The 25,324-nt window shown below is 40.6% G+C and overlaps 1 non-coding gene across 1 annotated transcript; it reads right to left on the bottom strand.

Moving 5' to 3' along the window:
* Window positions 1–1,943: 1,943 nt before the first annotated feature.
* Window positions 1,944–2,050, bottom strand: LOC112725363 (small nucleolar RNA R71). Its single transcript, XR_003164476.1, has one exon. It is a non-coding gene; the product is annotated as a small nucleolar RNA R71 (small nucleolar RNA).
* Between the last annotated feature and the right edge of the window lie 23,274 nt (window positions 2,051–25,324).

Raw genomic sequence — 25,324 nt, 5'->3', positions numbered from 1 at the left:
GCCCACTTCACACTTTCTCTCTGCAAGTAAAGCCAAGCCCAAATGAAGAAGAGAACTGCTTCAAACTCAAGATCCAAAGGCCCAAGACTTGAAGAACAAACTAGAAGATGAGAAGAGTAGTATATATAGGAGTAGCTTTGAATTATTTAGGGAGTTCTGGGAGTTGGAAAATAGCATAGAACTACTCCCTGTATTTACTTTCTCTGCACTTCTAGTTTTCATTATGTATTCTCCATCTTTGTTTTCACTTTCTAGAGCTATGAACAACTAAACCCCTTTCATTGGGTTAGGGAGCTCTGTTGTAATTTGATGGATCAATACTAGTTTTCGTTATTCTTCTTCTATCTTTTCTCTTGATTTTACTTGAAAGCTTTTGATCTTCATCCAATTGGGTAGTTATCTTGGAAAAGAAACTATTCATACTTGGATCTCTTCTGAACCTTGGACGAGGAATGAAGAGATCAAGCTAGAAATGCTTTCTCATGCTGGACCAAATTGGGTTTGGATTGATACGTGACTATAATCCTCTCAATGCTTGATTTGGGAAATGCATGTGGTATAATCAGTGACCATACTTCATCTTTTCTCATGAGCAATTGACCAAGGAATTGGCTATTGATCAAGATTTGAGAGATTGAATTACAAGAAATTGTAATTCAATCACTTAAGATTGCCAAGGAGATCAATGAGTGCATTGATTGAGGAAGAGATGTAAATGAGATTGATCCGGAGAATGCAACATCTCCTAAGCCCAATGAACTCCCCATTTCTGATCTTACCCATTCTCTTTAATTTCTGTCATTTACATTTATAAGCAATTCCCCCATTCCCATTTAAGATTCTGCAATTTACTTTCTGCCATTTACTTTCCCGCCATCTAATTTTCTGCAATCCTCAACTAAATTTCTGATTCGCTCAACTAGAATATTCCTCTAATTAAAGTTGCTTGATCAATCAATCCTTGCGGGATTCGACCTCACTCTATTGTGAGTTTTTACTTGACGACAAATTTGGTACACTTTCCGAAGGAAATTTGTTATGAGACAAGTTTTCCGTGCATCAAGTTTATGGCGCCGTTGCCGGGGATTGATTGTGCATCAACAATGATTAGATTGGAGGATAACTAGATTGAGCATTTTATTTTTGTTTGATTTAAATTTCTGTTTGAGTTCTTTACTTCATGTTTTAGTTAATTTCTTCCTTTCCCCCCACCTTTTCTTTGTTATTTACTATTCATCTCACTAACCCACTAACTGTTTGATATATTGCATCACTCACACTAACAGTAATTCTGACAGATATACTTTCTGCACCTATTCTCTTTGCTTGTACTTGTTGGTTGTATGACAGGGAGAAGAAGCAGGGCGTTAACTTCCTTTAATTCTGAACCTGAGAGAACCTTCCTTAGACTAAGGAGGGAGGCAAGAGACAAACGTGTAGTTGGTGCTGAAGAAGAGGAGGAACACTTTGAGGAATACTTTGAACCAAACATGGAAGAAAACATGGAAAATCATCACGAAGAAGAAGCTCACAACCATGGCGGAAGAGGTCGAGCAAATCATACTGGGGAGGATAGAAGAGTTTTAGGCTCTTATATCAATCCAAACCCAGGAAACTGTGGAAGTAGCATTCAAAAGCCAACCATCCATGCCAACAATTTTGAACTGAAGCCACAGCTCATCACCCTTGTGCAAAATAACTGTTCGTTCAGAGGAAGTGTCCAAGAGGACCCAAATCAACATTTAACCACCTTCCTGAGAATATGTGACACAGTGAAGTCTAATGGTGTTCATCCTGACGCCTATAGACTGCTCTTATTTCCATTCTCACTCAGGAATAAGGCAGCCAAGTGGCTAGAATCCTTCCCAAGGGAAAGCTTGACAACTTGGGAAGACGTGGTGAACAAATTCTTAGCAAGATTTTACCCTCCTCAATGAATCAATAGGCTGAGAGCTGAGGTCCAAACTTTCAGGCAACAAGATGGTGAGACTCTATATGAAGCATGGGAGAGGTTTAAAGACCTAACAAGGAGGTGCCCACCAGATATGTTCAATGAATGGGTGCAGCTGCACATTTTCTATGAAGGGCTGTCTTATGAGTCAAAGAAGGGCGTAGACCATTCATCTGGAGGATCTTTGAACAAGAAGAAGACTATTGAGGAAGCCATAGATGTCATTGAAACAGTAGCAGAGAACGACTACTTCTATGCTTCCGAAAGAGGGAACACAAGAGGAGTAATGGAGCTAAACAATGTAGATGCTCTGCTGGCCCAAAACAAGCTCATTACCCAGCAGCTGGCTGACCTCGCCAAGAAGATGGAGAGGAACCAAGTAGCAGCAATCTCCACTTCGTCAACAACCCAAGAAGGAGTGAATGAAGAAGCAGAGGGTAGCCAGGAGCAGGCTAACTACATTGGGAATTCACCAAGGCAAAACCATGATCCATACTCCAAAACCTACAACCCTGGATGGAGGAATTACCCAAACTTTGGGTGGGGAAATCAACAAGACCAAAGCCGTGATCAAAGACACCCAAATCCAAACGATGCAGCCACCCAATACTTCACATCTAGACCATATCAACACCCCCATAACAATACCTCTCCACATTCCTATCAAGGCCAAAACAACCCTTCTCTGCCTGACTTATCATCACTTGATGAAAGAATCTCAAGGATTGAAAATCTACTTGAAGGCATATGCAAGGATATCCAGGACAGTAAAGCATTCAGAGAGGAAGTGCAGTCAAATATGCAGAATCAGGATGCTGCCATCAAGAAACTTGAGACACAAATTGGCTATTTACTCAAGCAAATTCCCAGCCACAACCTTCGCAGTAAAACTAACTCAACCAAAAGGGAGGAGTGTCAGGCTATCACCCTTCGGAGTGGGAAGGAACTGAAGGAAACCCCCAGAAACCACAAGAAAAGGACTCAAATAAAGAGGAAGAAGAGCAGGACGATGCTCAAGTTCCGAATTTGAGTTCACAAAAGGGGAAGGAGTGCTGAAACCAGATATCCCAAGAGTCCCATACCCTCAGCAACTAAAGAAGAAGGGAGATGACAATCAGTTTTTGAGATTCTTGGAAATCTTCAAGAAGCTGCAAATCAACATACCCTTTGCTGAAGCAATAGAACAAATGCCACTCTACGCCAAGTTCTTGAAAGAGCTCTGACGTCGGGATTTCTGCCAGTAAAGAATGTCATAAAAACAGTTGCGTTGTAGATATAGTCTCTAAACTGACAAAAATCCCTTCGTACAAACATTTTGGTTGTCACAAGTAACAAACCCTTTAAAAATTGTTAACCGAGTATTCAAACCTCGGGTCGTCTTCTCAAGGAACTGCGAGGAAGTATGTTCTTTTTATTGGTTATAAAGGTTGTAATCGGGGTTTAGAAGGTGAGAAGCAAGTAATTTAAATGACGAGTGAATTAAATGGCAATTAAAACTAAATAATAACTGTAAAACAACTTTTGGCAAGATAGGGGAAATTAGAAGTCCAACTTAGTTATCCCTCTCAACAATAATGAAAGTTGTATTTTAATTCCACTTGGTCAACCCTTGCCAGGGCAAAGGAAAGTCAAGGGACTAATTAATTTGACCTTTGAATCCTAATTATTTCCTAAGAAAAGGTTGGGATTATTTAGGTTCAGCTCAATTAGCAAAATAACAATTATCAATTATGTTGAGTTTAATAACTGTTGAGTTACTAAATTCTTAACCAAGACCAAAAGGGGGAAAAGTAAATTGCTAGAATAATGAAAGTATCCTTAGATGGGAAGCAATGGCAACTTAAATCAAAGAGAACAATTATAAACTGAAAATACCTCAAATATCATTAATTCAAATAGAGATCTGTAACATGGAATAATTCATAAATCAAATTATAATAATCAATTCAAATGTTGGGATAAAAGTAAAACTAAAATAAAAGAACATTAAAACCTGGATCCAGGGTTACTCCCAAAACAAGAAGAAGTCCTAAATCCTAAGAGAGAGAGAGAATCTCTCTAAACTAAATCTAAATCATGAAAACTAGAAATTGGCGAGCTCTCTCTGAATGGATGCATTCCTCCACTTTATAACCTCTGGTCTATGCTGTCTGTACTTGGATCTGGGCCAAAAAGGGCTTCAGAATTCGCTGGGGGCGTATTCTGTAATTTCTGGTGCGTGGCCTCTGTCACGCGTCCGCGTGGGTCACGCAGTCGCGTCATTCGGAGCTTTTCCTTGCCATGCGGTCGCGTCAGTCATGCGACCGCGTCATGTGCGTTCTGCTTAAGGCGCGCGGTCACGTCAGTCATGCGGCCACGTCACTGCTGATTCGTGCTTGGCACGCGATCGCGTCATCCATGCAATCGCGTGGGTACCAGTTTCCTTAAAGCTCTGTTTTGCTTTCTCCTTCCATTTTAGTATGTTTCCTTTTTCATCCTTTAAGTCATTCTGCCTTTAGAAAATCTGAAACTACTCAACACACTAATCACGGCATCGAATGGAAATAAAGGTAATTAAAATAATTAATTTTAAAGCTTAGAAAACATGTTTTTCATTTACATCACATAATAAGGAAGGGAAAGTAAAACCATGCAATTAATGTGAATAAGTAGGTGAAGGATTGTATAAATCACTCTAATTAAGCACAAAAGAACTCATGAAATATGGGTCTATCAACCTCCCCACACTTAAACACTAGCATGTCTTCATGCTAAATCCAAGGTAAATAACTAAGGTTAAAGTGATGGAATGTCATGCAATGCAACCTAATTTAAATGCATCTACCTAATAAGTTATGCAATTCTAATTCATCCACTCATATATAAAGCCTACATGTAGTCAAATTATTTCACATTCTCAAGGAGATATATATACATATATAGCTAACCCTCAAATAATAAAGCAAATGAGATGAGAGAAAAAAAACTTGCAAGACAATCAGAGATAAATGTTAATGAGCTTTTGAATCCTCACTAGATTTTGTGTTTTCTCTCTAATCACTCAGTGTTTATTGGGTTAATCACTCTATTCTTCTTTTTATTCTTTCCTTCTATAACCTTGTTTTTCGTCTAACCAATCAACAATCATAGAACATAGTCATACCAAAACTCATGAGGTCTTTAATTAAGGTTGTAATGGGGTCAAGGCAAAGGGTAAGGATATATGTATAAGGCTAAGTGAGCTAATAAGTGAATCCTTAATTAGATTAAGATCTCACCTAACATACATACTTGGTAAAACAATGCTTCTTTACCTATTTTCCCTATTTTTTCACTTTTGATGTCACATGCTCATGTTTCAATTCTTGTTTTTATCCCATGTGCATTGCTTTTTATTTTGCATTGGGGAGTCCTTTTTGTATCCCCTTATTTACATGCTTGAAAACTAACTTTTTTTTTTTTTGAATACACATGGTAATTTAAGCACTTTGATTTTCTCATGAACATGCTTCCCAAATTTATTTTATTTCTTTTAACTTTTCTACCTTTTGTTTCTATCATCCATGTTCCCAAAAGGTTTCCCACATTTAACTCTATTAAAGATTTTCTATCTTAAGCTAACCAAGGATTCACTTGGGAATTTCTTTTGTTTTTCTGCTTAAGGCTAGTAATTTGGCTAAATAGAATAAAGGGGTTTTTAAAGGCTCAAGGGGGCTAACAAGGGTGATGTAAAAGGTAGGATAATTTGGGGTAAGTGAGCTAAAATCAAATGATGGCCTCAATCATTATTTTGAAATGTACCTATATTCTATAATCGGATATATAGACTAAAACAAAGTAAAGAACACCAGATTAAGAAAGAAGGTCGGAACATACAGGAATAAAAATTATGGTTTGAATGTAACCATACAGTTAAGCTCAAAACTCACAGGCTATGTGTTCTCTAGCTGAAAAATCATTTATCACTTATGTATGTCATGCAGGTTTAGTTAAAAATTCTCATTATTCTCTTAAAAAGTAATTTAGGGTAGCCTTTGAAGTTTTAATGTTTCTCCTTGATGAAATGTTGTCAGTTTAACTACATCATGTAATGCTATATATACAAGGTTTTATGGATCTAAATCTATTATGTTCAAGTTCCTAGCTTACTCTTTTTATATTTGTCAATTTAAACTAAGCTATAATTAAGCTATCTTATGTAAAAAGGGTAAACTATACTAATTGATCCACTAATAAGTTAGAATTGCAATCTAAACTAAATAACTAAAATGAACTAAATAACTAAAATATGAACAAAAAATGCAAAATGCAGAAAATAGAGTAAAATACACAAGTAGCAATGTATAAGTACTCAGAAAATAACAATAAAAGAAATAGAGAAAAATACAGAAAAATATCCAAAATAAAAGAAAAAGTATGTAGTAGTTCACCAAAATAAACGCCAGAGATGGCGACCTCCCCACACTTAAAATGAAGCATCGTCCTTGATGCTCAATCAAGCCAGGTGTGAAGGAGTGTCATCACTGGTAGGGATGGTAGCTGGGGTCTCTGTGGCGGTGGTGGGCTGAGAGTCTGGCTGCTGTAGAGGAGGGACTGACTGGAGAAGGGAGGGCGGTGGTTGTTGCTGGGTGAAGGGGGTGGGTGGCGGAGAGGGGGGCGCGGCTGGACGGCCGGCGGTGGCTGGGCGGTGCTCGCGGTTGGCAGTGGTGGAGAGGGGAGGAGAGAGGGAGAAGGAAGAAGAGAGAATGGGAGGGGGTGGTACGGCGGTGACGTCTGGGCGGCAGCGTTGGGGTGGTGGTGTGGTGGCTGGCCGGCGGTGGCTGGGGGAAGAAGAAGAGAGAAGGAGAAGAGGGTTGGGGGTGAAGGGGGGGCTGCGCAACTGATAGGGTTCGCGGGCTGGGGGGTTATATTTTCGAATCCACGCGGCCGCGTGGGGCACGTGGTCACGTGGTTGGGATGAAAATGGGGGTGATGCGATCGCGTGGGTCGCGCGATCGCATGAGAGGGGGGAAAGAGGGGTGACGCGATCGCGTGGGTCGCGCGATCGCGTTGCTGGAATTTGTGCTAAACGCACGACTCCAGCGCCGTTTTAGCGCAACTCTCTGTCTCCTTTTGGGGTGATGTGCAATCCATGCGACGCGATCACGTCGCTCACGCGGTCGCGTGGGATTGGTATTGTGCAAGTGACGCGATCGCATAGGGCATGCGATCGTGTGGGCCAATTTGTGCGAAACGCATAAGGGCCGCACGATTCCAGCCTAACTTTCTGTTCGTTGGATCCTTACACCGATATATATATATATCACGCAGCCGCGTGGGGGACGCGGTCGCATGGGTGGTATTTTTCGCGATATGACACGATCGCATGAGGTATGCGGTCACGTCGTGCAACCTTTTTTTTTTGTGCATGAAAAATGCAGAATGCAATGATTAATAAGAATGTTATGCATGATTCCAGGTTTAATAAATTAAAATGAAAAAGGAAAAATGAAAGCAATTAACAAGAAATAAATTGAAAAAGAAGCGACCATACCCTGGTGGGTTGTCTCCCACCTAGCACTTTTAGTTAAAGTCCTTAAGTTGGACATTGGAGGAGTATCCTGTTATGGTGGCTTGTGTTTAAATTCGTCCAAAAATTTTCACCAGTGCTTGGAATGCCAATAGCCTCCGGGGTCCCAAACTAGGCATGTAAAGCTTCTGAGCGGCTTCAAACAGATATGCAGCCTCCCGGGATGACGAATGTCAGAATATAATCCATGATCCCAAGCTGTGTTTTTAGATCCACCTCCGTTTTGATTTGTAAGTTTCCATTCGGGCGGGTTAAAAAGTAGAATCTCACCGTGGTGACCAAACGTTCTCCGTGATCCATGCAATTGGGCATTATACCAATCCGTGTACTTCGAGGTAAAGCGTGGAACCTTATTGAACCTGGTGCACCAACTCTGAGTACGAGCCAATTCCCTCTTATTCTTAAAGCCGCAGAGAGCTCTAAGTTGGCCATCTGTTTCGAGCAAACCATACTCAAGTGAATAAGTAAAATTATAAGTTAAGGATTGTACCCACTTGAAGCTTGTATTAGGTGGTAATGGCCTTGGGGTAGGTGTTTTTGGTGGTTCTGCAAGTTCCGTTTCCTTATGCTCTTCTGTGAATTCTTCCATTTCCTTGCAAAGATCTTCAATTGTATCTGTATCCTGGTCAAAGTCTTCTATGTCTTCCTCATCACTCGAGTCATAGATTGGAGGTTGAGAGAAATCTACCTCCGCATCATCTTCATATTCACTTGGGGAAAATTCGTCGATCTCAGAGAATTCACTTGCGGACGCAAGTTCATCACTAGGAGAACTAGACTTGTGACTATCTTTATCAAGGAAATTTGCTCCTTGGATTATTCCGTCTGATTCTTCGTAAACGACTTGCCTTGGAGATTGTACAGTATCCTCCTTAGCATCAACTGTAGCATCTTGGACGAGTTTTTCCTCAATTCTGGATTCCCAAGAAAGTTCAGCATCTCCTAGATCTTCAACCAATTCTTCTTCTTGAACAATGACAGCTTCTTCCACTTGTTCTAGTATGAATTCATTCTTTGTCTTGTCCACTGGAGTCTCTAGTATTTCTTTCATGCTATGCTCTTCATCGGGCTGTCCACATGGAGCTGTGGTTGATCCTTGTATATTTGAGCGCCTAGTGGCCCATTGAATTAGTGCTTGCTCCAGTTGTTGAATGGTTGTTTGAAATTTAATTACTGTTTCCTTTAGGCGATCCTCTGCTTCACGGTTTGCCAGACTTGGACATGATACAAAGGAAAGTGGTGATGATTGGGAACGATTGGATTGGTATTGGGGTAAGGAAGGATCATATGATGGCGAATGGTGAAGAGAAGCTTGTGAGTGTGGTGGTTCGAGGTTATGTTGAAAGGATGGTTCATATGCACGGGATGGGACTTGTTGGTAGTTACAAGGTTGTCCACCATATCTTTCAGCTGGGTATGCATTGTAGAATGGTCTTTGTCTAGGATATCTCGGAGGGTGTTGCTGCCTAAAGGGTTGATTAGATCCTCTTGGCTCCATCCATCCTTGATTGGTCTGACCTTGATGCACATTCCTGCTGTAACTTCTATTTTCTTTAACAATATTAGAACCAAACTCAAAGCGAGAGGGGTGAGAGTTCATAGTAGAAAATAAAGATAAAAAGGAAAAACAAAAATAAATAAACAAGCAAAAGAAAAATATTTACAATAACCAATAATAAGGCATACGTTAGCAGTTCCCCGGCAACGTCGCCATTTTGACGTCGGGATTTCTGCCAGTAAAGAATGTCATAAAAACAGTCGCGTTGTAGATATAGTCTCTAAACCGACAAAAATCCTTTCGTACAAACGTTTTGGTTGTCACAAGTAACAAACCCCTTAAAAATTATTAACCGAGTATTCAAACCTCGGGTCGTCTTCTCAAGGAACTGCGAGGAAGTATGTTCTTATTATTGGTTACAAAGGTTGTAATCGGGGTTTAGAAGGTGAGAAGCAAGTAATTTAAATGACGAGTGAATTAAATGGTAATTAAAAATAAATAATAACTGTAAAACAACTTTTGGCAAGATAGGGGAAATTAGAAGTCCAACTTAGTTATCCCTCTCAACAATAATGAAAGTTGTACTTTAATTCCACTTGGTCAACCCTTGCCAGGGCAAAGGAAAGTCAAGGGACTAATTAATTTGACCTTTGAATCCTAATTATTTCCTAAGAAAAGGTTGGGATTATTTAGGTTCAGCTCAATTAGCAAAATAATGATTATCAATTATGTTGAGTTTAATAACTATTGAGTTACTAAATTCTTAACCAAGACCAAAAGGGGGAAAAGTAAATTGCTGGAATAATGAAAGTATCCTTAGATGGGAAGCAATGTCAACTTAAATCAAAGAGAACAATTATAAACTGAAAATACCTCAAATATCATTAATTCAAATAGAGATCTGTAACATGGAATAATTCATAAATCAAATTATAAAAATCAATTCAAATGTTGGGATAAAAGTAAAACTAAAATAAAAGAACATTAAAACCTGGATCTAGAGTTACTCCCAAAACAAGAAGTCCTAAATCCTAAGAGAGAGAGAGAATCTCTCTCTAAACTAAATCTAAATCATGAAAACTAGAAATTGGCGAGCTCCCTCTGAATGGATGCATTCCTCCACTTTATAACCTCTGGTCTATACTTTCTGTACTTGGATCTGGGCCAAAAAGGGCTTCAGAATTTGCTGGGGGCGTATTCTGTAATTTCTGGTGCGTGGCCTCTGTCACGCGTCCGCGTGGGTCACGTGGTCGCGTCATTCGGAGCTTTTTCTTGCCACGCGGTCGCGTCAGTCATGCGGCCGCGTCGCTGCTGATTCGTGCTTGGCACGTGATCGCGTGGGTACCAGTTTCCTTAAAGCTCCGTTTTGCTTTCTCCTTCCATTTTAGTATGTTTCCTTTTTCATCCTTTAAGTTATTCTGCCTTTAGAAAATCTGAAACTACTCAACACACTAATCACGGCATCGAATGGAAATAAAGGTAATTAAAATAATTAATTTTAAAGCTTAGAAAACATGTTTTTCATTTACATCACATAATAAGGAAGGGAAAGTAAAACCATGCAATTAATGTGAATAAGTAGGTGAAGGATTGTATAAATCACTCTAATTAAGCACAAAAGAACTCATGAAATATGGGTTTATCAAGCTCATGACTAAGAAAAGAAGTTGGAAGAACAACGAGACTGTGATACTAACAGAAGAATGTAGTGCTATCATTCAGCACAAACTGCCCCAGAAATTGAAGGATCCTGGGAGTTTTCAGATCCCTTGCATTATAGGGGAAATCACAGTGGAGAAAGCCCTTTGTGACTTAGGAGCCAGCATCAACTTGATGTCAGTAGCTATGATGAGGAAGATGAAGATAGAGGAGGCTAAACCAACAAAAATGGCCCTATAGTTGGCAGACAGATCGTTCAAATTCCCCCATGGCGTCGTAGAAGATTTGCTGGTGAAAGTGGGAGATTTTATCTTCCCAACAGACTTTGTAGTGCTGGACATGCAGGAGGAAGCCAAGGCTTCCATCATCCTGGGAAGGCCGTTCTTGGCCACTGCTGGAGCTGTCATTGATGTCCAAAAAGGTGATCTTACCTTAAGACTATACAATGAAAAGATGACATTCAATGTGTTCAAGGCCATGAGTTACCCACCAGAACAATTGGGGGAATGCATGAGGTTAGATGTACTTGAGGAGGAAGTGCAAGAGAATTTTGAAGAAGAAGAACCTAAAGAACCTGAGAGATTTGTAGATGAGGAATCTGAATCAAGTGAAGAGGTTGCAACAGCAGAGATTTATATGCAAGGTGCACCAAAGGAAGAAAACGAAAAGTCAGAAGCACCCAAACTTGAACTCAAAGCATTGCCACCCTCTCTCAAATATGCGTACTTAGGGGAAGATGAAAATTACCCAGTAATTATAAGCTCATGCCTCAGCCAAGATCAAGAGGATGAACTGCTCAAAGTACTGCAAAACCACAAAGATGCTATTGGTTGGACTCTTGCTGACTTGAAGGGGATAAGTTCAGTCATATGTATGCACAAAATACTGCTGGAAGAAGATGCCAAACCATCCATTCAGTCCCAAAGGAGGTTGAACCCAATCATGAAGGAAGTGGTACAGAAGGAAGTTATGAAGTTATGGCAGGGAGGGGTAATATACCCCATCTCAGACAGCCCCTAGGTCAGCCCCGTACATGTTGTGCCTAAAAAAGGAGGAATCACCGTGGTTCCCAATGAGAAGAACGAATTAATTTCTACCAGGACAGTCACAGGATGGCGGATGTGCATAGACTACAGAAAGCTCAATGAAGCTACACGAAAAGATCATTTCCCCCTTCCATTCATGGATCAGATGTTGGAAAGACTTGCAGGGCACGCATATTATTGTTTTCTCGATGGTTATTCAGGATATAACCAAATAGTGGTTGATCCCAGAGATCAAGAGAAAACCTCATTCACTTGCCCATATGGAGTGTTTGCCTACAGGCACATGCCATTTGGGCTATGTAATGCACCTGCAACTTTCCAACGCTGCATGCTTTCTATCTTTTCAGATATGATAGAAAAATTCATTGAAGTTTTTATGGATGATTTCTCGGTATTCGGAGATTCCTTTCCTAGTTGCCTACATCACCTCGCCTTGGTATTGAAAAGGTGTCAAGAGACCAATTTAGTTTTAAACTGGGAAAAATGTCACTTTATGGTGACAGGAGGAATAGTCCTTGGTCACAAAGTTTCTAACCAAGGCATTGAGGTTGACAGAGCTAAAGTAGAGCTTATTGAAAAACTGCCTCCACCCAGTGATGTGAAGGCAATTAGGAGTTTTTTAGGGCATGCGGGTTTTTATAGAAGGTTTATTAAAGATTTTTCAAAAATAGCCAAGCCCTTAAGCAATCTCCTTGTATTTGATGCACCATTTATCTTTGACGAAACATGCATGTTAGCATTTGAAAACTTGAAAATGAGGTTGTCCTCTGCTCCTATCATTTCCCCACCTGATTGGAGCCTACCTTTTGAATTGATGTGTGATGCATCTAATTTTGCAATCAGGGCAGTGCTAGGACAGAGGAGAGATAACTTAGTCCATGTGATATACTATGCTAGCAAAGTCCTTAATGATGCTCAAAGAAATTATACCACTACTGAAAAGGAATTGCTAGCAATAGTCTTTGCATTTGACAAGTTTAGATCATACCTCATTGGTGCGAAAGTGAGTGTTTGTACAAACCACACAACACTTAAATATTTGTTTGCCAGGCAAGAATCAAAACCAAGACTAATAAGATGGATCTTATTGTTGCAGGAATTCGATATTGAAATTAGAGACAAGAAAGGAGTAGAAAACAAGGTAGCAGGTCATCTATCCAGGATCCCTCATGATAAAGGTGAAGCACATGATACAAGTGTGAACGAGCTCTTTCCGGATGAGCAGTTGATGACAGTTCACAAAGCACCATGGTTCGCAGACATTGCTAACTTCAAGGCATCTGGAGCATTACCTCCGGAGATAAATAAACATCAAAAAAGAAAACTCATGAATGATGCAAAGTACTTCGTCTGGGATGAGCCATATCTCTTCAAGAAGTGTTCAGATGGGATCCTTAGAAGATGTGTTTCAGAAGAAGAAGGACGAGAGGTCCTATGGAACTGCCACGGCTCATGTTATGGAGGACACTTTGGAGGAGACAGAACTGCAGAAAAAGTGTTACAAAGCGGATTCTTTTGGCCCACCCTTTTCAAAGATGCAAAAGAACTGGTAAGGAGCTGCAATGAATGCCAAAGATCTGGAAACTTGCCCAAAAGAAATGAGATGCCACAGAATTTCATCTTAGAACTGGAACTGTTTGATGTATGGGGAATTGATTTCATGGGACCGTTCCCAACCTCATATGCAAAAAATTACATTTTGGTGGCAGTAGATTACGTCTCCAAGTGGGTAGAGGCTATTGCAACCCCAACAAATGATAACAAGGTTGTCATGAACTTTCTCAAGAAGAATATCTTTAGCCAATTTGGAGTCCCACGAGCACTCATCAGTGATGGAGGGAGCCATTTTTGTAACAAACCACTAGAAGCTCTTCTCCTACGATATGGGGTAAAACATAAGGTAGCCACACCATATCATCCCCAAACAAGTGGACAAACTGAGATATCCAACAGAGAGCTAAAGAGGATTCTGGAAAAGACTGTGGGTGCATCAAGAAAGGATTGGTCGAAGAAGCTGGATGATGCTCTTTGGGCATACAGAACAGCATTCAAAACACCGCTTGGAATGTCCCCTTATCAACTGGTTTATGGGAAAGCTTGTCACTTACCACTGGAGCTGGAACACAAGGCTCTCTGGGCTATCAAGATACTAAACTTTGACAGCATTGCTGCTGGTGCAAAGAGGATCTTGCAGCTGCAAGAGATGGAGGAATTCAGGTCACAAGCCTATGAAAACACCAAGATGTATAAAGAGAAGGCAAAGAGAAGACATGACCTGTATCTTGCACCTAGGAGTTTCGAAAAGGGGCAACGAGTACTCCTCTACAATTCCAAATTGAGACTGTTCCAAGGAAAGCTCAAATCAAGGTGGTCCGGACCTTTTCTTGTCACAAAAGTTTCGCCTTATGGACACATCGAAATCATGGATGAAGGTTCTGAAAAGACTTTTACAGTGAATGGACAAAGACTCAAGCATTACCTGGGCAACATAGGGGAAAACCCCAAAGTAAACTATCATCTCAAGTGAAGGAGGAATCGTCAAGCTAGTGACGATAAAGAAGCGCTTTGTTGGGAGGCAACCCAACCTCAGGTATTTTTCCTTTTCACCTTTATTTCAATAAAGATCACATGTTGTTTCCCCTGTATTATAAGGAGCTAAGTTTGGTGTTCCACACCAGAACAACAAAAGAGTGATAGTGTAATTCTAAGTTTGGTGTTCTACCAAAGGACAGTAGTTAGAATTACACTCCACTCCCAAAACACATTGCTAGCTCCAACCAATCAAAGGAAACCACTTAGATGTAGTTAGACTTTAGTTAATAAGTGTTTTATTAATAATAAGATATGAGGTTCTCAGCATATATGCAAGGTTTGGTACTAGGCACGGAACTAAGTTTGGTGTTCACACACCAAACTAAGTTCAGAAATCACAAGCATACATGCAAGCTAACTATTTCTCAAGTGCTTTGGGAACAAGCAACTTCAAATAACTTTGCAGGAATCTTATGAGGAAATGGTGCACTTTCACCTAAGGAAGTGAGGTAGCAAGGATTAGGATGGTGACAAAGAAAGAGGGCAACTAGAAATCATCACCAGAAGGTTGTATTGTTACTTAATACCATTGTACTCAGAATTATTGAAAATTGGAATTCCGGATGCACTTTTGATTAATAGTTACTCGTAGTTTGAACCTTTTTAAATTCTTTTTTTTAGTTTGTGTGTTGAAGATGTCTCTGTGTGCTGGTCTTTATGTTGCTGCACCATTTCTTTACTTACTTGTATGCTTGTCCCTTTTGAATCAAATGAAAAGAGAATGATTGTTTTCAAAAGACCAGAGAAGAGTTCATACTAGGGAGTAAATCCATGAGTTTGTGGTATGTCATAAGTTAGCTAAGTTGGTTCAACCACAAGGTGGGAAGACAATTATCTGTCATGAATACTATGCTTGAGACACACCCCATGAGAATAGCTAAGTAAGAAGATCCTAATAAGAAAAAGGGAAAGAACAATCAAGGTTGAGGAATAAAAGGAAAAGAGTAAGCAATAAGGCTAGGCACCAATGGTTTTAAATCTTGAGGCATGTGTCTGTGGTGTTCCTGTGTGAGGGATCTACTTGGATGAATAAGCTCTTAGGAGTGCCTTATCACTTGGTAACTTGGGTTAACTAACTCGGGATTATCAACTGAAAGTCCACTATCAAGAGCAACTCTCACCACAGAACATTTAGTAACCCAAAGAGGTGCTGGACACCAAGGCCTCAAGTAAAGAAAAAGAATAAACTATATGCCTGTGGTGTGCATGTATGGGGGAGAGACTTGAGCAAGTAAGTCCTTAGGAGTGTCTCAACACCTAGCACCTTGAACCAACTGGTTCGGGAGTGTTGGCTGAAAGCTTATCTTAAAGAGTTGCCCCCTTACAGAACACTTAGCCTGAAGGACACCAATAAGCCCTGAAATGACAATAAAAGGATCAATGAATAAAAGTCTCATGGGATGTAAGCAAAGTGAGTATTGTAGGGCATGATAAAGGTCTGAAAGCCAGGAATGAACCTAAGTTGCTATGTATGAAACCACCATAAAATCAGTGACATGACTTCCACAAGAATGACTCATTTCTCTTGGCATTTCATTCATCATTCTCTTGTTCCAGTACTTGCTTAGGGACAAGCAAGCTTTAACTTTGGTGTTGTGATGCTAGGACATTTTGGCCAGTTTTACTGATCTTTTCTTTACTATTTTTAGGGTAGTTTCATGCATTATCTTATGAAATAAGCTAGTTTTGGGTAGATATTCACTTACACCTGGATTCAAGCATACATTGTGCATTTTACATGATTTCATGAGGATTTTGCATGAATTTAGTGACAAATTGTATGCTGCATTACCCATAACGTGGACTAGAACTTTGATGTACTCTATTGCTTGATTTCAGGACCAAAGGAAGCAAGGAATGGGAGGTAACTTGCAAAGTTAATGAGAAAAGTGACTGCCAATAACGCTCTCGAAGCCATCATTACCCACGTTAAGAGTCACGTTAACTAAGTTAACGTGAACTCTAATGTGAAGAAGGGAATTTGAGCCAACGTTAGTGACACTTAACATTATTACTAACGTTGGCCAATGCTCATAAGTGGCCACGTTAGAGTCCACGTTAACTTAGTTAACGTGGCCTCTAACGTCAAAAAGAGGAAAGGGTGGTCGACAACGTTAGTGACACCCAACATTGTCACTAACGTTGGAAGCAACCACACAACCCCAAGGAGCCACGTTAACTTCCACGTTAACTTAGTTAACGTGGAGGCTAACGTGAAAGAAGAAGGTGATGGTCAACGTTAGTGACACTCAACATTGTCACTAACGTTGGAAGGAACCACACAAGCCACTATGAGCCACGTTAACTCCCACGTTAACTTAGTTATCGTGGAAGCTAACGTAGATGAGTAAATAATGAGCCAACGTTAGTGACACTCAACATTGTCACTAACGTTGGGGATCGCTAAGCATGGCCACGTTAAAGAGCCACGTTAACCTAGTTAACGTGGACTCTATCGTGACACATGGGGGCACATTGGAACGTTAGTGACAATGTTGAGTGTCACTAACGTTCTCGAAGGATGGCAAGCCCACGTTAAAGAGCCATGTTAACTAAGTTAACGTGGGCTCTAACGTAAGAGCAAAGGGGGCTTTTCAACGTTATTGGGAAAGCTGAGTCCCAATAACATGTGCGAAGGACCTAGAGGCAACGTTAGTGGCAACGTTTGTGCCACTAACGTTGAAGTTAACGTGGCTTTTACTTAGGAAACGTTAGTGAGAAAGTTGATTGTCACTAACGTTCTTGAACTCATATTTTCACTAAACGTTAACACCCCTAACGTTCTGAGCAAAAGTCTCTGCCCACTTCACACTTTCTCTCTGCAAGTAAAGCTAAGCCCAAACGAAGAAGAGAACTGCTTCAAACTCAAGATCCAAAGGCCTAAGACTTGAAGAACCAACTAGAAGATGAGAAGAGTAGTATATATAGGAGTAGCTTTGAATTATTTAGGGAGTTCTGGGAGTTGGAAAATAGCATAGAACTACTCCCTGTATTTACTTTCTCTGCACTTCTAGTTTTTATTATGTATTCTCCATCTTTGTTTTCACTTTCTAGAGCTATGAACAACTAAACCCCTTTCATTGGGTTAGGGAGCTCTGTTGTAATTTGATGGATCAATACTAGTTTTCATTATTCTTCTTCTATCTTTTATCTTGATTTTACTTGAAAGCTTTCGATCTTCATCCAATTGGGTAGTTATCTTGGAAAAGAAACTATTCATACTTGGATCTCTTCTGAACCTTGGACGAGGAATGAAGATATCAAGCTAGAAATGCTTTCTCATGCTGAACCAAATTGGGTTTGGATGGATACGTGACTATAATCCTCTCAATGCTTGATTTGGGAAATGCATGTGGTATAATCAGTGACCATACTTCATCTTTTCTCATGAGCAATTGACCAAGGAATTGGCTATTGATCAAGATTTGAGAGATTGAATTACAAGAAATTGTAATTCAATCACTTAAGATTGCCAAGGAGATCAATGAGTGCATTGATTGAGGAAGAGATGTAAATGAGATTGATCCGGAGAATGCAACATCTCCTAAGCCCAATGAACTCCCCATTTCTGATCTTACCCATTCTCTTTAATTTCTGTCATTTACATTTATGAGCAATTCCCCCATTCCCATTTAAGATTCTGTAATTTACTTTCTGCCATTTACTTTCCCGCCATCTAATTTTCTGCAATCCTCAACTAAATTTCTGATTCGCTCAACTAGAATATTCCTCTAATTAAGGTTGCTTGATCAATCAATCCTTGTGGGATTCGACCTCACTCTATTGTGAGTTTTTACTTGACGACAAATTCGGTATACTTGTCGAAGGAAATTTGTTATGAGACAAGTTTTTCGTGCATCACCACTTCTATGCCATCTTTTGAAATTTTGTGACCAAGAACAACCCCTTCAGTCACCATAAAATGGCACTTCTCCCAGTTTAAAACCAGGTTGGTTTCTTGACACCTTTTTAGCACAAGAGCAAGATGGTATAGGCAATTAGAATATGAGTTTCCAAACACAGAAAAGTCATCCATGAATACTTCTATGAACTTCTCAATCATGTTTGAAAAAATGGAGAGCATGCACCTTTGGAATGTTGCAGGTGCATTTCACAATCCAAAGGGCATTCTCCTATAAGCAAAGACACCATATGGACAAGTAAATGAAGTTTTTCTTGATCCTTGGGGTCTACAACAATTTGATTGTAGCCCGAATACCCATCCAGGAAGCAATAATACTCATGTCCTGCCAATCTTTCAAGCATCTGGTCCATGAAAGGTAGGGGAAAGTGATCCTTCCGGGTGGCTTCATTAAGTTTTCGGTAGTCAATGCACATACGCCATCCGGTCACTGTCCTTGTGGGTATTAATTCATTCTTCTCATTTTCCACAACAGTGATCCCTCCCTTCTTAGGGACTACTTGCACCGGGCTTACCCAAGGGCTGTCTGAGATGGGGTAGATCACCCCTGCTTGCTACAATTTCAACACTTCTTTCTGAACCACTTCATTCATAGTTGGGTTCAGCCTCCTTTGTTGCTGCCTTGAAGGTTTGGTATCTTCTTCAAGCAGGATTTTATGCATACACATTGAAAGATTAATCCCTTTTAAATCTGCAAGTGTCCAGCCTATGGCATCCTTATGTTGTCTCAGCACTTGGATAAGCTCCTCTTCTTGTTCCTTACTCAGACTTGAATTTATGATCACTGGGTGAGTGTTGTTGGCACCCAAATATGCATATTTTAAGCTGGGTAGTAAGGTTTTCAGCCCTAGTTTCGGTGACTCTGCATCTTTATTGTCTGTAGTGGTTGGCATGATTGAGTTTCTTATGGTTGCTTGTGGTGGTTCTCCATCTGGTGCTTGTTCCAGCTCAATGGTTCCTCCACATTGTTCTTCTTCCAAGACTTCTTGAACTATCTATTCCATGGTGTCTACCAGCATGCATTCTCCTATGGATTCTTTGGGGTAACTCATTGCTTTAAAGACGTAGAAGACCATTTTTTCTTCATGCAACCTCAAGACTAGTTCCCCTTTTTGCACATCAATGATGGCTCCAGCAGTAGCTAGAAATGGTCTTCCTAGGATAATTGATGTGTTAGCCTCTTCTTCCATGTCCAGCACAACTAAATTAGTAGGGAAAATGAATTCTCCCACTTTCACTAGCAAGTCTTCCACCACCCCATGTGGAAACTTAAATGTTCTATCAGCCAATTGGAGTGCCATTCTTGTTGGCTTGGCTTCCTCAATCTTCATCTTCTCATCATGGTTAGGGACATAAGATTTATGCTAGCTCCCAAATCACACAAAGCTTTCTCAATAGTGATATCCCCTATGATGTAGGGGATTTAAAAACTCCCTGGGTCTTTTAGCTTTTGAGGCAGCTTCTTCTGTATGATGGCGCTGCATTCCTCAGTCAACACTATGGTCTCTTTTGCCTCCCAATTCCTCTTTTTGGTTATAAGCTCCTTCAAAAATTTGGCATAGAGTGGCATTTGTTCTAATGCCTCAGCAAATGGTATGTTGATTTGGAGCTTCTTGAAGATCTCTAGGAACTTAGAGAATTGACCATCCTTCCTACCTTTTCCCAGTCTTTGCGAGTATGGTGCTTTTGGCACATAAGGCTTCAAGACTAGTTTTGGTTGAGGTGGAGCAGGGATCTCTCCTTCATCCTTATTCCTATGATTTTCTTCAACTTCTTCATGATTGTCTTTGCTTGAGGTTCCTTCCTCCACAACCTTTCCACTTCTTAGTGTAATGGCCTTGCATTCCCCTCTTGGGTTAGCCATGGTATCACTGGGAAATGTGTGTATGGGAAGTGGGATTTGGTTGGATAAAATCCCCACTTGTGCTTCCAACTTTGAGATCGCTGCGCCTTAATTTTTCAGATTTGACCTGTATTCCTCTTGATTAGCGTCTATCCTTCTTTTAGTTTGTGCTTGTCTGTCCATAAGGGTGAAGACTGCTCCTATAATCTGTGATGACAATTGTGCTATTGCAGCCTCCATCCTCTCAAAGTTGCTCTTGATTTCACATGGTTGATAGTTGAGGATGGTGCATCTTGATTGAGATTATTGTGTATGGGTTGGTTACTATGGTATGATGTGTTTTGTGAGTTATGGTAGGGTCTATGGTTCCCTGTTTTATGGTTGGGATTGTGGTTGAAATGCTGATTTGATGAATAAGGTTTGTTGTGGTTCTGGTTGTGGTTTTGTTGATTTTCCCACCCAAAATTTGGGTGGTTTTTCCAACCTGGATTGTATGTCTTAGAATGTGGGTCATATGGTGGTCTGGATAAGTTGTTCACATAATTAGCTTGTTCCCAGTCACCTTCAGATTCTGGTGCATTCCTTTCTTGTTGAGGGGTTTGGTCTTGAATGACTAAGACTTGATTGGCCTCCATCTTCTTGGTTAAAGCTGTTATTTGAGCTGTAATTTCCTTGTTCTGAGCTAACAAAGTATCTACAGAGTTGAGTTCTAGCACTCCTTTCTTCTGAGTCCTTTCTGAAGCATAGAAATACTCATTTTTAGTTACAGTTTCAATGACATCTTTGGCTTCTTCAATGATTTTCTTCTTATTGAGTAAGCCTCCTGAAGAATGATCCACAGCCTTCTTTGATTCATAGGATAGCCCCTCAAAAAGATATGTAGTTGTACCTACTCATTGAACATTTCTGGTGGGCATCTTCTTGTCAGATCTTTAAATCTCTCCCATGCCTCATAGAGTGTTTCTCCTTCTTGTTGTCTGAAGGTTTGCACCTTAGCTCTCAGCCTGTTGATTTTTTGTGGAGGGTAAAATCTTGCAAGGAATCTGTTCACGACCTCCTCCCATGTAGTTAGGCTATCCTTGGAGAATGATTCCAACTACTTTGCTGCCATATCTTTGAGTGAGAAAGGGAACAAGAGTAGTTTGTAGATGTCGGGGTGTACTCCGTTGGACTTTATAGTATCACATATCCTCAAGAATGTGTTGAGATGTTGATTAGGGTCTTCTTGGGCACTTCCTCCATATGAGCAATTATTCTGAACAAGTGTGATGAGCTGAGGCTTCAGCTCAAAATTATTGGCATGAATTGTTGGCTTTAGGATGCTGCTGCCACAATTTCCTGGGTTTGGGTTGATGTAAGAGCCTAAGACTCTCCTTTCTTGCCCAGCATGATTGCCAGCCTCCTCTTCAACATGGTCATGTGCTTCTTCTTCCATGGTGGTTTCTAGATTTTCCTCTACTAGTTCCTCTCCAATTATGTCTTTGCCTCTTGCTTCCCTCTTTCGCCTAAGGAGGGTCCTCTCAATTTCACTATCAAAGGGAGATGAAGTCTCTCCTATTCTACCTATCATACAATTGGCAAATAACCAGCAGAGAACAAGTGCAGTAGGGAAAACCTTGTTGGGATTAGTGGTTAGCCTTGTTGGTGCAAGTAATCGAACAGTTAGAAGAGTAGAAATATGGATGATGAATAAAAATAATCAAAGAAGAAAGAAATAGAACTCATAGTGGAAATAGAAAGAAGAAAAAAAAATAAAAGGTGCTAAATAAAAGAAATTAAAATAACAAGGAATTTTAAATTGTTTAATCTAGCTCTCCAATCAATTTAATCACTGTCAAATTTAAGCCAATCTCTGGCAACAGTGTCATAAAACTTGATGAATCTAATTCACACCCCATTCAAAAATTAGTGAATTAGTTCTTTTGGCAAGCGCACCAAAATTATCGTCAAGTAATAACCCACAGTGGAGTGGGATCATATCCACAGAGATTGGCAAATTCGAGCAGCTTTAAATAATTGATGAATTAGTCAAGCGGATCAATAAGATTGTGAAGTGTAGAATTGTAAATGACATAAATGTAAATGGCTAGAATATAAAGAAAAACAGTAAAGTGCAGAAATGGAAATGGCAGAATGTAAAGTGCAAAATCATAAATGACTTGAATGTAAATGAGAATGGGGAATTTCTGAATGTAAAATTAAGCTATAAAGAGAGAAGGGAAGATAAGAATGGGGAAATTCATTGAGATCAGGAGATGTTGTCTCTTTGGATCAAATCTTGCTTATATCCTCTTCAATCATGCAACTCATTGACCTCTTGGCAATCATGATTGATTGAGCCTCAATCCCTTGGTGACTCAATCTCTCAGATCTTGATCAATAGCCAATTCCTTGGTCTAATTGCTCATGAAGAGAGATATGCTTGGTCCCTGATTATACCACACACTATTATAGGTCCAAGTAGAGGGAGGATTATATGTCACATATCCAAACACCAAAACCCAGATTCTACTCAAGTGTGAGAAGGGATTTCAAGCATGGTTTCATGTTTCCTTTCCCAAGGTTCCCATGAAACCCAATTGCATTCAATCTCTTTTCCAAGATAATTGAACACTAAGCATTAAGAACGAAATTCCTTTTAGCAAATCAAAGAAAAGATGAAGAGAAGAAGAATTTTACTATTATCAATCCATCAAGTATAACAGAGCTCCTCTCTCAATGAGAGGGAAATTAGCTACTCATAGCTCAAAAAGTACTCAAAAGTGAAGTGTAAAAGTGGATCTAAAACTAACTGCTTAACCCCCTTCTTCAGTACTCCTTGGGGGTATTTATACTACTCTTAGTAAAATAAAAGAATTATAAAAGTGAAAAAGGAAAATTACATTTTGGAGGGAAAAGAAGCTCAATAAGTGTGACCTCCCACCTGGCGTGTGATTGGCGCTCTAGTGGCGTATCACGTGCTCTTTAATTTTAGCTTGGCGTGCCACGCCCAGCCCTTCAAGTGGCACGCTCGTCTTTCTAACAACCTTGGCGTGCCACGCCTTTGAGCTCAAGTGGCACGCCCTAGCCTTTTTCCCTTTCTCTTTGCCTCTGGGAACTTGAACTAGCGTGGCACGCCCAGGGTCTGGCGTGCCACGCCCTTGCTCTAGGCTTGGCTAAGCTTCTTTGGAAAGTTGCACTAGCGTGGCATGCCCAGGGTCTGGCGTGTCACGCCCCTTTGTGAGTGATTTGTTCTTCTGTTTGGCATGCCATGCCACGAACTCAAGTGGCATGCCCCAATGCTTCTTTGCTCTCTGAATGACACGGGCGTGCCATACCTGGGATTCAAGTGGCATGCCTAAGTGAAGAATAGTGAGTGGCGTGCCACGCCTTCGATACCAAGTGCACGCCCCATGTAATTGGCCTCCTTCATCTTCTCTAGAAACTTATACCAGCGTGCCACGTCTAAAGGCTGGCGTGCCACACCCATGATCTTGCCTTGGTTCTAGTAGTTGGCGTGCCACGCCTCAGCCTTCAAGTGGCACGCCATAGTGATATGCTTGGGTTGGCATTCCACGCCTTCGATACCAAGTGGCACGCCTAGTCTTCAATTCCCTTCAGCCCCTTCTCTGGATTATTTTACCAGTGTGCCACGCCATGTTATTCAAGTGACACGCCCATGGATTTGTGAACTCTTCAAGCTTGGCGTGCCACGCCTGGGCTCTTAAGTGGCACGCCCAAGTGACTTCTTGGAGCTGGCGTGCCACGCCTTCGATACCAGGTGGCACGCCATAGTGGAGGTTCTTCTTGGAATGGTGGGTTAGGCGTGCCACGCCCAACCTGGCGTGCCACGCCCCTTTTGTGTCCTCCGTTGTTGCTCTCTGGAACTTTGTACTAGCGTGCCACACCCACATGCATGCTATGACTTCCCCTCTGGAATTTAGTACTGGCGTGCCACGCCTAGCTCCTGGCGTGCCACGCCAGTGCATTTTTGTGGCGTTTGCTCCCAAGTGGCACGCCAGTTTCACACGCCCAGCTTCTTGTTTCTCTTCTACCCATTTTTGATACCTTTTTCACCTGAAATTTAGCACAACTCATCTCAAAGTAGTGTACCATAATATTCATCAAATAATGCGTGAATTGTACTGATCAAATGAGATTTAAGCTCTTTTATGGTCTTCTTTATGCAAGAAAGAATGGTAGATGAAGCAAGTCATCAGTTCTCTGATCACTTTCTATTATCACGCCTGTGCCACTTCCAGTTTTGTTTGAGGAACCGTTGATGCCAAGGCATCTTAGGCTAGTTTCACTAGCATTTTTCTGTTAGTTTTAGTTGTTTTATGCATTTTCTTGAGCTTTAAGTAACCAAGAATGGTTAAATGAATAACAAAGCAATGAACCATCCAAACAGTATGATTTTGATGCAAATTCCATGAGTTTTAGTTATATTACTTGAATGCTATGAATGGAAGATTTCTCATGAATTTTTGCAAGATTTTGATGCAATTGTTTGGATGATTTCAGGGAAGAAGAGGCTAAGCAAGGAAGCAACAAAATCAATAAAGGAAGCTTGAATATCACATGTGGAGTTTAAGTTCCAGTTTAAGCCTAAACTGGAGCTTAAACGCCAGAATCATGAAGGCTAAGAAATGCTGGAATTGAAGTTTAACCTCCAGTTTAACCTCAAACTGGAGGTTAAACGCCAGAATGATAATGCCACTCAGGAAGGAGTTCCACGTTTAACCTCCAGTTTAACCTTAAACTGGAGGTTAAACGCCAGAAATGGGAAGTGCACCAGGGAGCCATTTCCACGTTTAAGCTCCAGTTTGACCTCAAACTGGAGCTTAAACGTGTTCGACCAAGAACTTTCCTCCAGGGTTGCTTTCTCCATTTCCACGTTTAAGCTCCAGTTTGACCTCAAACTGGAGCTTAAACGTGTTCGACACCTCCAGGGCTACCCTTCTAAGCTTCCAAGTTTAACCTCCAGTTTAACCTTAAACTGGAGGTTAAACGTGTTCGACCTCCAGGATGCCTCCTTCCATTTCCACGTTTAACCTCCAGTTTAACCTTAAACTGGAGGTTAAACGTGTTCGACCCCAGGGCTGCCCTTCCTATATCCATGTTTAAGCTTCAGTTTAACCTTAAACTGAAGCTTAAACGTGTTCGACTACATGACTCTCCAGGGCTGCCTTCTTCCATTTCCACGTTTAAGCTTCAGTTTAACCTTAAACTGAAGCTTAAACGTGCTTCTACAAAAGGCCTCACTGGACGTGTCTGGCGTTTAAG

The sequence above is a fragment of the Arachis hypogaea genome, chromosome 11 (assembly GCF_003086295.3).
Source record: "Arachis hypogaea cultivar Tifrunner chromosome 11, arahy.Tifrunner.gnm2.J5K5, whole genome shotgun sequence".
In the NCBI taxonomy this organism is placed as follows: domain Eukaryota; kingdom Viridiplantae; phylum Streptophyta; class Magnoliopsida; order Fabales; family Fabaceae; genus Arachis; species Arachis hypogaea.
The sequence above is the reverse complement of the archived record's forward strand: the minus strand, read 5'-3'. Positions and strand labels throughout refer to the sequence as shown.